Consider the following 13,863-nt stretch of genomic DNA (forward strand, 5'->3'; position numbering starts at 1 on the left):
GTTATTACTGAATTGGTCATTCAAAATCTGAATTAGTTTTTTTGTTGCTTTTTTAAGAAAAGCACTCAGACCTTCTGCCCGCAAGATATCACTGGGTTAAATCACAAACGTTCTTCAGCAGAATGGCAGGTTTCCAGGCTGACAGTATGCGGCATCTGACAGCGCCTATTCTCCTTGACTGTGCCGTGGGATAGAAAATGTTCATGTTGTTCCCTGTGGTTTTACATTAAAATGAAACAAGACTTAGAATTTAAATAGCTGCTGAGTTCAGCAGGATGATGCTCCAAGCTTAACTGCCTTGATTTTTACCACAGCAATGTCAAAGCAGCAATAGAGAATTCCACTGACTGGATTTCAGGGGATAAAGACTGTGTGCTGTGCAGGTACCAAATTTGTCATACCTGCTTCTGCCTACTAATACTTTAAAACACCAACGTTCTTTGGGAGCCCCTGACCATTTATTCCTTACCCTGTCCATCATTTGAGACCATGCAGGCCAACAAACAAACCCTTACTATCTTAAACTGCAGCAAGGGGTTCTAGAATTGTGCCCTTGGGTTGTGCTATCTAAGTGCAAGATGATTTATACATTTGGCAGAATCAAGTAACAACAATTTGCCTGAATATCATTATCTCAGACTGCAGGTAGGAAGAGTTGCAGATCTGAACTCTTCTCCAAGAAATAAATTTCTTGCAAGAATACTGTTTCATTGATATCCCTGGTCTGAACCCCTCCCAATCTTTGCTGGTAGGTTTGTTTTTTTCCTCCCACCACAAGGGAAATTTCAGCATGTAAATTTTCCTCCTGCAGCCTGAAGTAGTACAGACCAGGGAAAGCTGTACTACTTAATTCTTCTGGGCTTCAGAATCAAGTTCTTAGGTCAATAATGCTGAAAGGGTTGGATTTCTGTAGTGCTGCATGTGTTAGGTAAAGGTAAAGGGACCCCTGACCATTAGGTCCAGTCGTGACCGACTCTGGGGTTGCAGCGCTCATCTCGCTTTACTGGCCGAGGGAGCCGGCGTACAGCTTCCGGGTCATGTGGCCAGCATGACTAAGCCGCTTCTGGCGAACCAGAGTAGCGCACGGAAACGCCATTTACCTTCCCGCCGGAGCAATACCTATTTATCTACTTGCACTTTGACGTGCTTTTGAACTGCTAGGTTGGCAGGAGCAGGGACCGAGCAACGGGAGCTCACCCCGTCACAGGGATTCGAACCACCGACCTTCTGATCGGCAAGTCCTAGGCTCTGTGGTTTAACCCACAGCACCACCCGCGTCCCTTGCTGCATGTGTTACATGGGGGTAATTACTGTTTCTGTGTGTCTGAGTTTGGGCTGTTAATCTCTAAAAAGTCAATGAATTGGCATCAACTCATAAACGCATGAGAGTAAACCTAAGCTAATGCTCATGTAAGGTCTCCCCCGTGGGCAATTAGGGCAGCCATGTGTCCTACTTTACAGAGGACAGCCCTCTATTGAAGTGAGTCTTCTGTTTGAAGGACTGTCTGGTCCAATATTTTAGTAATAAATGACCACATGAAGGGAGAACAGGATGAAGTTGCCCATCAGTAGTTAGAACCTGGATAGTAGACTAAGCAGGCATACAGATAACTTCCCAGCTATAGTGAAGTGGTATCAATACATATAAATAAGCACATACAAACCTATGCCATCTTTTGTCATTTTGGGTGAAGAGTAAATAGCCCATGTAGCCCAAGTTGCAGAGCACACAGTCACTCAGCCCACTTCTGGAATCACAAACCCAGCTCTAGAATTTTCAAATGACATATCTTTACCATGAGCAGTTCTGAATTTGGGAAAAAGATGTAGACAAGGAGCTCTTGTGATCATACCATTCAGTCTTAATATTTGAATATGAAAGCAAAGCCTCCAATAAGTTCAAGAGAAAGAGCAGATAAAATAAGAAAGCTAGAAGGAAAAGATTCACCTTCAGAGAAATTCATTATCTGAAAACTGTTCCCAAAGGTGCGTATTTTTTGGTTAATTATATGTGACAGCAAATTGGATTGCAGTGAAAATGGATCAGCAGTTTTTATTGCACTGATGCCGAAAGCTTAGCTCCTCTCTGTATGCAAAAAGGCAAGGTGGGTTTGTAATGCTGGAAACTGAGCAGATCCTTTTGATACAACTGGCTTCAATAGAATTCCAGTCCTACAACCTGGGAGGATTGTATACTCTGAAACCAGATGCACGCAATCTGGATCATGCAGAGTTTTCAAATCCCTCCAGTACTATGATAACATCACTTTAAACATAACAATATAACTGAGGGGCATCAAATCAGCTACCCCTGATCTAGAATATTTCCATTTCTTCAGTGGGCTATTAATCACTGTACAAAACAAATCTAGTCAACAGGACTTTTCAAACACATTTAAGAAGGAGCTTAAATACTTGCAATAACAGGCCATTGATGTTTACATGCCAATGTAACTGAAAAAAATAATGTTTCTTATGACAGCTCCCTCAAGTAAAAGTACAGAAGTATTCCTTATTTATAGATGAGCTGACATTGTCAACACATTTTGAGTTGAAACTTGGTGTATTTTTTTCTTTTTTCTTTTTACTATGAACAAACAAATCTTGGAGAATAAATTATGAATGACATTTGTAGCTATTTAAAGAAGATTTGTTTTGCTTGGCTAGAATTCTACAAATTAGCCCTAAAATGGGTTGCTAGAAATTAGTGTTATTATTGGATACTACTGGGTGTTGTTATTTGATGGCGCGGGGAGGTCATATAAAGATAACTGTTCCCTTGGTCATTACAGAGAAGGAGAAACACAAAACAGGCAAAATGGCACATTTAGGTGGATCAGCCTATTTTGGTGAGATGGTATGCAGTGTTTTGCATATTTGATGAAGCTATTTGTAAGTTAAAAGACTGGGCATAATTCAGTCAAAGTTAAGCTCCAGGCAGCCGAGTCTTGTGCATATCTAGCAGTGTTCAATGGTATTTCCTTACAAATAAGTGTATGTAAAATTACACATATTTTAAAGTCACTGTGATTCATCAGATTGAACACTGTGTTTGTGCTCGTCATAGGTATACTGTATAATGGGAATGAAGTTCATTTCCTGAAACAAGAAAAAAGGGGAGGGGGAATTAATAGTTATTTTCAAAGAGGCTATGATCTAATACATTAACTGTCTGTATTCTAGAAAGCAAAGATAGAATTCTCACATGGGCAGAATTCTATCCTAATTTATTTTTTCTACTCCTTATTCCCGAAGTTTGACAGAGCACTACTGAACTGCCCTAGAGACAGCATCAAAGTAAGGTGTAACCACATCAAAGAGGGAACCTGTAAGACAGCTATGTCCTCTTCTGGCAAAAGACAGTAGCAGATTCCCAGCTGGTTCGACACTGTCATTAAGAACATGGAAGCTGTTGTCGCTGCAAAGCGCAAGGCACTTGTGGACTACAAGTACACGTCCTGCGAGAAGACACTTGCTGCACTGAGAAAGGCTAGGAGCGATGTCCATCAGATTGCCAGATAATGTGCCAATGACTACTGACTAAGGCTGTGTCAGTGCATTCAGTTTGCTGCTAACAGTGGCAATACTTGCAAAACGTACAAAGGCATGAAGAGAGCCTTTGGACAAACCGTCAGGAAAACTGCACCCCTAAAGGAAAAAGAAAAAAAAGAGGCAGAATGAAAAAAGAGGTGGAAGAAAGAAAGAGATCTTCATGGTCCTTGCTTACTGTGGATATTATTAAGCAGATTATGACAGAGCAAACAATGTCCCTTAATGGAAAAAAGAGGCGCTGTAACTCTCTGTTTTGACTTTACACCCAATGGCGCAGTCTTCCATTGTCTCTCAGGACAGTCAGATACCAACAACCATTTCCAAAATGGAAATGTTGGTAGATATTTTCATTTCTTTCTATCTGCCAAGTGAAAATTCCCTGCCCCCAATATTGGATAGTTATTTCCAGTTGATAATTGCTCTTCTCCATAGGAAGGAAACACTTTCCTTCATGGATCCAGAAAGGAAACTACACATTCCCAGAAAATTATGTTCCAAAGAATTTACCGCTGCTAATAGTAATAGCAGAGCAGGAAAAGCCACTGTTCTTACGTCGTGCTGCCTTCTAAACACAGTAATGAACAAGTACACTAGGACACAGGAAAGCTATATAGAACAATGTGTTGATTATTTGTATTTGTATGGTATTTAGACTTGTTTGTCACTTGCTATGCAGCGGTTTCCCTAAATAAAATGCATTATAACAGCAACACATTAATACAAAAGCACATTAGTGTATTTTTGGTCTTTGTGGAAGCCGCCCAGAGTGGCTGGGGAAACCCAGCCAGATGGGTGGGGTACAAATAATATATTATTATTATTATTATTATTATTATTATTATTATTATTATTATTATTATTATTATGTAGATGTAGATGTAGATGTAGATGTAGATGTAGATACACACACACCAAACAAACATGCACGTACATATATTTTATGGGGCAACATACATACAAGTCGTAAAAACAATTCAGAAATAAACTAAGACAAGCTGATTTTTTTAACTCACAGGCAGCCTCTTTCTGAGACCAGTGAATTAAGTAGTTTTTACAGGGTTCTTCTCATTTTCTCAACTAAAACATGAATTATATTAAAGCGACACTTTTCCTCTGTGGTAATGAACATAGCATGGCATCATCCCTCACATGTGTACATTCGTTAAGCTTTCTAACACCTTCCACTAACACTCAGCCTGCTGAGAAGCCAAGTGCATTAATCAGGATGAGAGTTCTTCATCCTTAAGTGCGAAAAGGCTATATTTAGGTAAAAGACACAAAAAAGAAATTAGAATTTCACTTGAAAGGAACAATTCGCAAATAATCTGTACAGTATTTTTTTAAAGATCAACCTTTCCATGTGTGTGCTCCATTTAGAAGGCTTCATTTGAGGCATAGCAGGCTTGAGGCGGATTAGGAGTGAGTGCTTTGTGGATTGAGCTTTTAAGGACAAAAAGATATTAGTGGAAAACAATTGGGGTCTGCAGCAAAAGATTGCAGTGTTGCAGTCCTCCTGTTCTGTGTCCTAGTCACTCAGCCATGCCTTCTTGTACTGCACTGTACTCCATCCCATTCCCCTCCCCTCTATTCCTGTCCTAGGGTAGGCATGTGTCCTATTTACAGCCACCTGAAAAGCTGTCAAAGGACCTCCCACTATTTAAAATACATTTCCCTTTGAAGGGATCTCAGGTTCAGGTCTGGTTTAAATACAAATAAGTGTAAGAAGGGAGAGAAGAGGCCTTGATGTTGCCCAAAGGAGTTAGCACTTTGACAGCAGGGCTGAGGAAGCACATTTGCCATAGTGTTTCTAATTAATCCAAAGTGAGTATGTCTAAATTTGCATCTTTACACATAGATTATCGGATGCATGTGTCAGTGCAAATCTGATTCCTTTCACCCTCCTTTTTTAAAAATAAAAAATGATGCATTTGCTCTTTGGGGGTGATACATGAGTAGCCACTCCATTCCTCATTATGGTTCCCCTCCCCAAATATGTTTTGTACTTTTGCTGACACTTCCCTCTTGTGTGGAGGTAGTGCTGTTTTGGATACATAAGAATCCATACCCATCTCTAACCTGCAGAAATAGAGAGAGAATGACTGGTTAGTAGGCCAGACTCTTCCTTGTCTATTGATCCTCAGATGGTCAATAGTGGCAAGAGACAGGAGCTGAGGGTCATATTATGGTGTGCACATCAACAGAATGGTATAAATTTCGAGTCTTAAGAAAAGTGGCGGGGGGGGGGGGAAGAAACTTAGGACTCTCAACGGTGTGACTGGAAGTCATAACTGAATGTCAGGAACGTGCCTTTCCAAAGCGACAGCGAAGACTCCAGAGAAGAAGGGTAGCCGGCTGAGGGGAGTGGAGGCTTGATATCTTCCCACATTGAGAGTGAGGTGAGCCCTTCCCACTCAGGAATGCAGGCTATAAATCCCCAATACAGCACAGGGTGGACAGAGCCTGCTTCAGAGGAACAGCCGCTGTTAGATTCAGCTAAAGAAGAGGAGGAGGGGGCAAGCTGTTCCCGAATCTCCTCTTGGTAGGTGAAAGAGTAGAATACAGGCGCAACGCCAGCCCAGCAGGAGGTGGGGCAACCGGTGGAGGATATCCTGCTGGCGATGGCAGATTCACCCAGTGGGTCCAACTGCCTCATCAGGAGAGGATTGAGCCAGGAGAGCTTGGACTGAAACTACTGTGTAATTACTAAATAAATCTAAGAGTAATAAACCTGCCAGCTTGCCGTGTCTTGGTGTGAGAGAGACATCGTAAATCCTGACACTGAAATTGTGTTGTAAGAAATCAATTTACTTTATGTAATCTGTTTTATCCTTTGGTTTTCCTCTTCTTTTCTTCTTTCTTTGTTAACTGTTTTTTTTCTTTTAATAACTAATAAAGCAATTTTAAACAATCAGGTGAATGTATGAGGGAGTGGTTACAACAGGCCTCTGTCATTTTAGATTTCTTGGTGTCTAGCCTCTGAACAAGAATATTGGAACACATCAATTCTTATTTCTTGCAGGATCTCTCAAATAAACCTACTGGAGATGTAGCCACCATACCATTTTCCTTTGTCCCATACAAGTCAAAGGGGTGCATTCGCCCCAGTGATTTGTATGGCAGAAGATAAAATAAGCCTGTAAAAATAATGTTGCTACAGAGGACCTCGGCATTGCCTTCTCAGCAACAGATTCTGGTGGCTACATGGAACCAGTTTTGTTTCACTAACACTACTGAGGTTAAGAAAAAAACAGATGAGTCTTCCATTGAGAATATATGATACACCAAGGCTCCTTATTTCAAGCACCATGTACAAAGCACATTTTGTGCTACAGTCCCAAACTTTACACTGTTCTAGAGCCACAGCAATGTAATGGCATGTGCTTGGTATAAACACATCAGAACTAGAAGCAGCTCACCCACTTTGGTGGAAACACATTGCTAGAATCTGGGCAGGTGTGCCACTACACTTACTGAGTGGGTTCGGCCAGAGGGGAGGTTGATGTGGTGTGGGTGCACCAGCAGGAGTACCACATTGGCTCCATCACTGCACTCCTACTATGCTGACTTCCCCACAACCTGTCCCTCCTGGCAAACTGCAGCAACACACCTGCCAGGAAACTAGCATTATGTGTACAATCCACTCTTTTAATTCTCCTTCTCCTTCTCCTTCTCCTTCTCCTTCTCCTTCTCCTTCTCCTTCTCCTTCTCCTTCTCCTTCTCCTTCTCCTTCTCCTTCTCCTTCTCCTTCTCCTTCTCCTTCTCCTTCTCCTCCTCCTTCTTCTCCTCCTCCACCTCCTCCTCCTCCTTCTCCTCCTCCTCCTCCTTCTCCTTCTCCTTCTCCTTCTCCTTCTCCTTCTCCTTCCCCTTCCCCTTCCCCTTTTCCTCCTTTAGCACTCCTTCCTCATAATCATTTAAGGATAAAATCTAGCAGAAGAAATTTACAGGGGCACTTCAGCAGACTAACAATATTCTAAACTCTGTCATGCACAAAATGTTCAAAAGTACTAATTTAACTGCAAGACCCTTGTAAAGTCGTACTCCCTGTACTCCCTTATTGGGGGCCCTTTGCCAGTGTTGTCATTCCCTGGCATCTATTCTTATCATGAGGGAGGCGTTGCAAGAAAAGGCAGGGGAGCTTTTGAACCTAATCAGTTTTAACTGATTTTGAAATATTGCACTAATTTGTAGTGGAAATTATCAGCTTGACAGTGAAATATCAAGGAATAATTGTATTCAACTTAACACACAGCCCAGCAATTTGAATCCATGTGTGACATTGATAGTAGTAGCAGCTGGACCACCTGGTCCACAGAAATACTTCATTCCTCATTTTTAATGCAAAGAGTTTGAAATATTAATTAAATCAATTAAATTTCTCAGAAAGCATTTTTACATGACCGGGGATCTCTCCAAACAACATTTAGCCATCTTTACAGAAGGAAGCAACATTTCAAAGTTTTGCATCGACAGCCTTCAAGCCCTGGATTCCCAAAGAAACTGAAACACCATACCATATATGGAGGTTTGATGGGACCAAAGTCATACACATTTATCACATTTGCACTCTGTACTTCCTCTAGGCAGAATGCATACCCTCTCCCGCCAAGTAGAAGCCAGAGCGGTGGAACCAGCCTTAAGAACGTAAGAGCATAATACAAGCCAGATGGATCGGGCCACTAGCTCATCTTGTCCAGAATTCTGTTCTCTATCTATTTCCTCCATGCCATGTATAATTTATAAACTTTGATCACTCACCTTTTCTCTAAATGAAAAAGCCCCAAATGCTGCAACATTTCCTCATAGGTTCGCTGCTCCAAATTGTGTAATGTGTTTGACTGATACGAGACAGGATGGAGGGGGGGGGACAATATATTATGTTACTGCCTTAAATAACTCTTGGAAGATACTCTACTGCAAACTGACATTATTTGCCAGAGAGATGCCACTGGCTGAAGCTACTTCCTGCATTGACAACAGTGCAAAGTTGCTCCTTTGTCTCTGATCATGACACCCTTTGGCCTAGACACTGTCCGTTGACCCAAAGAAGCCTTGTGGTGGCTGGTCATGCCCTGGCTGAACTTAACACCCTCCTGTCCTTTTCAATTCTCTGATCTGATGAATCCATGAAAACTGGATAACAATGTACAGTCACCCAGATGCAGAGTCCTTTGTGAGCTTTGAAGTGCACACAGAATTTCTGTCTAGCTTGGCCCACACACACACACCCATTTCACCCTGTTCTTTTTCCAGTGGGGGTTACTCTTGCCTGCAAAGCGATTGGTGAACTATAGCAAGCAAGTAACCCCATTTCATGGGGATTCATTTGTCTTTTTCATTTTCTTTTATCATCTTATTTCTCTATTCTTTCATCATGTTTTACTGGGCAGGGTTCACCTAACCTGGGGCCAGCCCAATACATTTTGGCACCTGAGGTGAACCACAAATGGCATCCCTGCCCCACCAGGGAAGAGGAGGTGGCTGAGCCAAGGGGGCACAAAACAACAACAACAACAACAACAACAACAACAACAACAACAACAACAACAACAACAAATTATATTTATATGGTAAGGTGAAAGGTAAAAGACATCTACTCAAAGTACCAAAAGGAAGGGAAGGGGGGCAAATTTTGTCCTCACGCAGAGTGCCATACTACCAAAGTCCACCCCTGCAATCTTTCCTCATAATGGGGTAGAGCTCCACCCCCCTGGTCATTCTGCTTCACCTTTTCTACACCTTTTCCAGTGGCTAGAGAAGTGGAATGTTTCACAATGCTGTGGTCCTATATTTTGAGGCACCCACCGTTTTGTATGTGCTAAAGCTCCCGTTCATATCAATGGAAGTGGCAACCCCAAGATTACAAAGGCACACATGGAATTGCCTTCTCTACTGTAGGAAATGGGGTGGTGCCACTGTGTCTGCCTGCCAGCCTGCTTTGTGCTGCTTGGTGTGATTGCAGGCCAAGAGACCCTAGCTTAGCATGATCTTCTCCCTGCCCCCCACATCTTTAAAACAAGGGGGGGGAATCAGCTCACAGATTCATTGTGAGCATGAATGAGATAAAGCACTCTTCATAATTAAAAAATGGATATACAAGTTTCCTACAAAAAAAAAAATAGAAACTGCTTTAAAAATAGGCAAACAAAAATTGCCACATAGATTCGGTCATATTGTGCATAACTATTTAAGCCCTATTTAACACAAAAACTAGTAAACCAGCTGGTTGCACTGGTTTATAATCACTGGAATTAAAACACACACATACGTACACACAACTATACAATGCAGAACCACAGCATGGTCAGAGTGTAACCTACATCATCCCATGTCCACTCCTCAGTCCTGCCTAACAGGATTCAACATAATCTCTTGAACTTCATTGATCCTAAATAACCAATAAACACTCAGCAACGTCATTTGTAAGCAAAGTTTCTAAGCATTGACAGGTCTGATAGATGCAGATATAGAGACATATTAGATTAAAACTGTGGATTGCTTTGAAATCATTGTAAACACTTTTATACGCTAATCCTCTTCTGCTCATCAGATTTCATTTCCTATCAGTTTCTGCTTCCTTCTGAAACAGAATTTCACTTAAAGATAAGTGAGATATGACCCGCTTTCCTTAAAACCTAAGAGATAAAATTGCTAAGGAACATCTAATTAGTTGCAAGGGAGGGGAATCAGACAGACCGAAATTGGTTTCATTGAAGTTCCATCCTTCATGTTTGAAAATATGTGCTTACTCTGGTTTCAAGGAATTTGTTTCTCTTGCAAATGCAATGCTCCCTTTCCCTAGCCTTTCAAAGCCAATGTGACATGGAGCTCTTGCATCAATGGGCTTCCATGTGAGTGGGGTGGAAATCTCACTGCCTTTTGTATGTACTGAAGGTTGCCCTTCATCTGTTTGCTAGCAATAAAAAGTAGCATAAAAAAAACTATTCAGGGAAATTCCTATGCAGATATGCCATCATAAACAACAAAGACAGACACCTCAGCACAGACTTTGGTGTCTCTGAAATCACCAAAACACAATAAATGTTTTCATCATGTACCAGGAGTGTCAGCTTGGCCCTGTGGCCATGGGTGCCCAGGGCCATGGGTGCAAGGCCCTGGCACCAAAATTTGAGGGTGCCTGGCCCCTTCATGGGGAATTTTGTGAGTGCTCAGGCACCCAGGGAGGTGGCACCTATGTCATGTACCCAAGATGATGCCAAGCATCACTGTCAAATTTGCAAATGTGTTTTGTATTTCTGGAAAAGAGGGGATCTATCTCCAGCACGTGTGTTACCAAGACCATAACTTTCAGTTGCCATTCCTTTCTGATTTATGACAAAATAGCTTTTCTTCTGTCTGGGTGCTCTGTGAGTTAGTTACAGAACCAGAATGCAGTTAGAAATGACCACAAAGCCCTGTAGTCTAAGCCGCTGCACAAATATGAGACTCCCTCCACCAACTCTCCACAGATTGAGCATAAGTGGTCCAAAACATAGGTCCCAACTACACAAAATGGTAGATCATGACAGTAATATGTAAATCTGTGTTTATTTTATTTAGTTTTGCATGTGGGTTGTTTTTTTCATTGATGAATTCATTGTTTACCTTCTGTTGTGCTCCTTTGGAAGAAAGGTGATTCATTCATAACAATGGTGATGATGTTTGGAATCTTATGAGTGGAACACACCACACAAACCTCTTCTTTAAAATGCAGTCAGGCATTTGGAGTATGTGACAGGGAGAAAGGGGCCTTATGCTTTCCCCCATGCCCAATATAGATCACCTCCCACCCCACCCCCCAAGCTTCTATTAGCAGCAGAAGATGGAACACACAGACATACAATTGTGCCTTTAGGTTTTCTCTTCTGTGGCTTATCGCAGCTTCAAAGGAGATTTAAATCAGGCAACTGGTGCAGGGACAAAGGGCTTATCCCTGCACTGTGGCTACAATTCCAATCTGTCTCTCTGTCTCTCTCTTTCTCTCTCTCTCTCTCTCTCTCTCTCTCACACACACACACACACAGCAGCTGATTTTCAACAAAGGAAATTACGTACATTGGGAGTTACAGAAGTCCATCATAACATGCCCTTGGGCCTGTGGTGGCAGAAAAAAGGTCCATCATAAAATACCTGCAGAGTAAATCAATCCAGGTGACTCAAGCAACCTGCATGCACAGAAGAACTGTACCAGGATGCCCCAAGTGATGGTTAAGATGAATTTAAAGCATTTAATCACATGTAGAACTTCACTTAGCAAAGGTAACAATGTTTGCTTTAGCAGTCAGTAAGAACAGGATAACAGTAGAAGCCAATTTGCAAAATCCCACCCCACTCTTCCAAACTCCCCATTCAGACTCTGGTGTAGTCTTCTGAGACCTGGTGCCTTCCAGATGTTTTGCACTACAGCTCACATCATCCCAAGACTGATGTAGCCCAAAACTTTTGGAGGACACCTGGTTGGAGAAGGCAGAGTGACCAAGTAACAGGATCCAGCTGAGCTGTAAATAAGAGTAGGATTGATTCTAAAGTACAAGGGTCAATGGAACTACAAGGAGAACAGGCTGTCCCTCGCCCTCGTAGTGTCCTTCAATTTTGAACTTCTCCCATATAACTGAATGGCTGCTACTCACTTCAGTGGGGTAGATATCAAAGCTTCGCACTTCATGACAATTTGCAGGGAAAGCACAACTAGATGGGACTATTACAATGTGTTCTACAGACAATGCGGAAACTTCAACAGGTACCAAATGCAGCAGTCCCTTAGTTCCCAAATAACCGAAAGACTGTCTCCATCCATGTGGACCTTTTTGGGTGTTAAGATCTGCAGAGGATCTCTTGGTGGCTCCACTACCCTCAGAAGTGTGGGAATGCCAGCCTGGGAGGGGGCTTTCTCTGTGGCGGCCCCCAAATTGTGGAACTCCCTCCACCATGGAGATGTGTTTAGTATCTTCCTTGTACAACTTCTGACATATGCTGAAGATACACCTCTCCATCTTGGCCTTTAACAATTAAGATATTTTGTTTTATGGGACCTACCTCTTTTATCAAATTTAAACTGTTTGGTTCTATCTGAAACAGTTTTTCTTGCTTTCTAGCAGTAATGGTTTTATCTTGTTTTCTGTTTGTATATTCTGTTTTCCTATTGCAATCTGCCCTGAGACCATATTGTTAATTAACTATACCTGGAACTTCACTCCTGTTCACGGGTGGACTGCTTTCACGTGTACGAATCCTGTAGGGCAGCAATGTGTGTCTGTATGCAGAGGACAAAGAGATGTGCTGCATTCCCACCTCCCTGCAAAGGTCCCCACACACTACCAGTCATTGCAGATAATACTGTCGGCTAGATAGACCATTGGTCTAATAAGGCAGATTCCTATGTTCCATGACGCATTGGACCTCAACCTCTAGAACAGTGTTTCCCAAACTTGGGCCTCTAGCTGTTTTTGGACAACAACTCCCATCATCACTAGCTGGTAGGACCAGTGATCAGGGATGAAGGGAATTGTAGTACAAAAACAGCTGGAAAGGAGAAACAAATTTGGGAAACACTATTCTAGAATCACATTTGGGGGAACTTGTTTTTATAAGTGGCCTTAAGGGCTCTCTAGACCAGCGTTTGGAAACCTGTGATCCTCCAGATGTTGGACTCCATTTCCCACAAGCCCAAGACAGCATGATCAATGGTCAGAAATGATGTGAGGGAGCTTGTAGCCTTAACAACCTCTGGAGTGCCCCAAGTTGCCCAGCCTCAAATCGGACAATAATGTCATATAATATACAGCCCTGTCTGGGAAGTATGTGCACAACTTTTGCCAAATGACATTCAAAACAGTTTTTCTTATATTAGAGATAATACAAGAATCCTTGTACAGTTCCTCACTAATGTCTGTTACGACACAGGTTAATGTCTAACACAGATAATTTGATGGAGGTCACGAAAGCAAGGACACTGTAAAGACAAGTCAGCCCATATCCTGTCTGCTTTTCTTTCTTCCTTTTTTCCCCTTAATACCAGCAAATCCTTCTTTCCCCATTTTGATATTTTGTAAATTTCCTTAATCTTCTTCTCATCATAACCCTTCATCCTAATACATTTTCTGCAATCCTGACCAATTTTCAGAGCATCCAATTCAAAACACAGTACTATTATTGAATAATAAATGCATGAGATTGCAATGGTTTGTTGTTGCTTTATGCTACTTAATTGTAGTTAAAGGCAAAATTAGTAAATCCCTGACAGGTTCCCAAATAAAATTAGCTTTAAAACAAACAACACAAGCATTTATCAAACAATAAATGTTTATCTGAAAT

The sequence above is a fragment of the Podarcis bocagei genome (genome assembly GCF_964188305.1).
Source record: "Podarcis bocagei genome assembly, chromosome: 1".
NCBI lineage: Eukaryota > Metazoa > Chordata > Lepidosauria > Squamata > Lacertidae > Podarcis > Podarcis bocagei.